This window comes from Ceratotherium simum, chromosome 8 (genome assembly GCF_057802395.1).
Source record: "Ceratotherium simum simum isolate JZ-2026a chromosome 8, ASM5780239v1, whole genome shotgun sequence".
Taxonomy (NCBI): domain Eukaryota; kingdom Metazoa; phylum Chordata; class Mammalia; order Perissodactyla; family Rhinocerotidae; genus Ceratotherium; species Ceratotherium simum.
In genome coordinates this window covers 37490632-37494216 of record NC_141907.1, presented here as the reverse complement: position 1 = coordinate 37494216, position 3585 = coordinate 37490632, and positions in this window count along the sequence as shown.

Here is a 3585-nt window from a genome sequence, read left to right as displayed (position 1 = left end):
GATGAAAATATGCATATTAATAACTAACAGTAGAAAACTAAATAAATATTACAGTGAAAATATGTATCAAGACTCAAAGTATGGAAAAAATTCACCATCGTGTTGATACTAATTTGGAACCTATAGGGCATTTAGAAATCATTTATACCGCAGTCACACAGTAGCACTAAGTCCCCTAACACTGAGTCATACACCACTTCTGACACAGTGAAGACAAGGCCCAAGGATGAAGCCTAGTCAAAAAGAGGGCTCTGAGGAGTCTGTCTAAAATTTGGTCAAGGAGAGAGTCTTTGTCACAACCTCCATTCATAAAAGATTTAAGGGTTTCCAGATGTCCTATTGCTTTTATGTTTCATAATATCACAGTTGACCAAACGTATCCAAACATCATGGTGCCTTTAATAGCTCTCTATTGAACCTCTGTGTCACACATTGCTTCTGTCTTCCAACCTGTATGTATTGCTCCAGGATAAACATTTATCAGACTTTCCAAACCCACTCCATTTACTTATTTTTCAATTGTATTCCTGAGGTTCACTTTGCAGTGTTTAATCTTTGTTATCTCTTCAGATTATTGCTTACTTTGGTCTCTACCTAGACTTTTCCAAGTTGCTGGATTTCATACCAATATCACAGACCAGTGTGTTATGTTAAGTATTCTCAACAGAAATATCCCTCATAATTCCTGTCTTATTTCAATACCAAGGCCTCCCACTTGTCTCAGAAGGGCATCTTGGTAAAATTGTTGGACTGATGTGATCTTTTAGTTCATTTAATTTAATAGTGTTATTAATTATAATAGTGATTTTTAATTGTTTCAATACCAATTAATTTTTTTTGTTTTCTTTACTTTTTAAAAATCTCATAGTTAATTGACTTCCTTGATGTAACATCTTATTTGTTTTTTAAATTAATTATGAAAACAGTGTTTCGTCCCTCCCTGATTTCATAACTTCCTCCCTCACCATGCTAAACTATAATCTTGAAGGCTTTTAGCAATAAGCTCAGCTCTACGCAGGTTGTAAAAAACTTTGACCGGAGGAGGAACATCAGGTACTTATTAGTTAAATCAGGAACCTAATAAGTCAAGCTTGTTGTGAGATCCAGATTTTTTTTTCCAACATGGTTCATTTTCCAATGTGCCTACAGCAACTTATAGACATGAAATATATTCCTGGTTGCCACTCTGTCTTCCCTTCCGTGTTGGTTCAATCTCTGAGTATGATTTTTATAGCAAGCACTTCACTGAATGCTGAGTTCTCTTATGACTAAAGAAATTAACCATAGACCAAATGTTTAACACCATGACAACTTTTCTAGTTTCTTCTAGATCTTTCCTCTTGTAGCATGGAATCTGTACAATATGCTAAATGAATTCTTTCTGGAGTCTGGCTCTATTATGGAACATATCTAGGATCATGATGCTACTGCTCACCAGATAATGCTTCTCTTAGCCTATATCACACTGTTGTGTAAGGCCCTGTATCCTCTAGTTATTCCGCCAGTAAAATGTAATTTTCTTGAGAGCAAGATATTCTTACATTAAAAAACTCAACCAAGAAGTAATACATAATCTGAATATTCCTATAAACATTTAAAAAATTGAATTCATATTTTAAAACCTCCCAAAAATAAAACATAAGGCCCAGATATTTTGACTGGCAAATTCTACCAGACATTAAAAGAAGAAATGACACCAATACTGTATAATCTTTTCCAGAAAATAGACAAGAAGGGAACACTAACTTTATACTAAACCTTATACAGAGAGTACAAGAAAAGAACAATATTCTTTTGAACATAGATTCAAATATCTTCAACAAAATATTTGCAAATAAAATCTAACAGTATATAAAAAGAATAATAAGTCAAGACCGTGTGGGATTTATTTGCATTTCCCTGATGGTTAGTGATGTTAAGCACTCTCAAATACCTGTTGGCCATTGATATGTCTTCTTTGGGGAAATGCTGGAAAAAATTTGCCCATTTTTTAATTGGTTTATTTGTTTTTTTGCTATTGAGTTGTAGAAGTTCCTTACATATTTTTATATTAACTCCTTATCGGATATAGGTTTATGAATATATTCTCCCATTCCATAGGTAGCCTTTTCACTCTGTTGATTGTTTCCTTTGCTGTGTAGAAGTTTTTAGTTTGATGTAATCCTACTTGTCTGATTTTGCTTTTCTTACCAGTGCTTTTGGTGTCATATCCAAGAAATCCTTGCCAAGATCAATGTCAAGAAGATTTTCCCATAGGTTTTCTTCCAGGAATTTTACAGTTTCAGTTCTAACATTTAAGTCTTTAATCTATTTTCAATTAATTTTTGTGTATGATGTAAGATAAGGGTCCAATTTCATTCTTTTGCACGTGGATATCCAGTTTTTCCAACACCATTTGTTGAACAGCCTATTCTTTCCCCATTATGTATTCTTAGCTCCTTTGTCAAAGACCAGTTGACTGTATATGGTAGGTTTATTTCTGGGTTCTTTATTCTATTTTATTTGTCTGTATGTCTGTCTTTATGCCAGGAAATACAAAATTGTGCAGATTCTATGAAAAACAGTATGGTGGTTTCTCAGAAAATTAAAAATAGAACTACCATATGATCTAGCAACTCCACTTCTGGGTATAAATCCAAAAGAATTGAAATCAGGATCTCAAAGAGATATTCTACACTCTCATGTTCATTACAGCAATATTCACTATTGCCAAGATATGGAAACAACCTAAATGTCCATCAACAGATGAATGAATAAAGAAAATATAGTATATACATACAATGGAATATTATTCAGCCTTAAAAAAGAAAGAAATCTTGCATATGCAACAACATGGATAAAGCTGGCGGACGTTATGCTAAGTCAGTCACAGAAGGACAAATACTTCATTATTCCATTTATCCGAGATATATAAAACAGTCAACCTCATAGAAGCAGAGAATAGAATGGTGGTTTCCAGAGAGTAGATCTGGGAGAAGGAAGAAATGAGGAACTGTGGTTCAAAGGGTATAAAGTTTCAGTTAGGCAATAAGTTCTAGAGATCACCTATACAACATGGTACCTATAGTTAACAATACCATATTATACACTTAAAATTTTGTTAAGAGAGTGGATCTCATGTTAAGTGTTCTTAACATGATTTACAAAAAAAAAAAAAAAAAAAAGACTAATTGAGGTTTATTCCAGAAATCGAAGGCTGGTTTAACATTCAAAATTCAATCTATCATATTATTCCATATTCTATCATAGCAAACTAAAGAAGAAATACTATATTATCATATCAATGGATACTGAGAAAGCTTTTGATAAAATACAGCATTCATCCATGATAAAAATTCACAGGAAACCTCACATAGGGCCTTTACAAAAACAATAAAACCCTATAGTGAACATTCTACTTAATGGTGAAAGATTTTTCCTCTAAATTTGCTTTCCCCCTAAAATTGGGAACAAGGCAAGGATGTCTACTCTCAACCATCCTGTTCTATGTTATAATGGAATTTATTGTAAGAAAAATAAAAGTCTAGCCAATTGGAAAGAAAGAAATAAAATTTTCTTATTCACAATATCTGTAAAAACTACAAA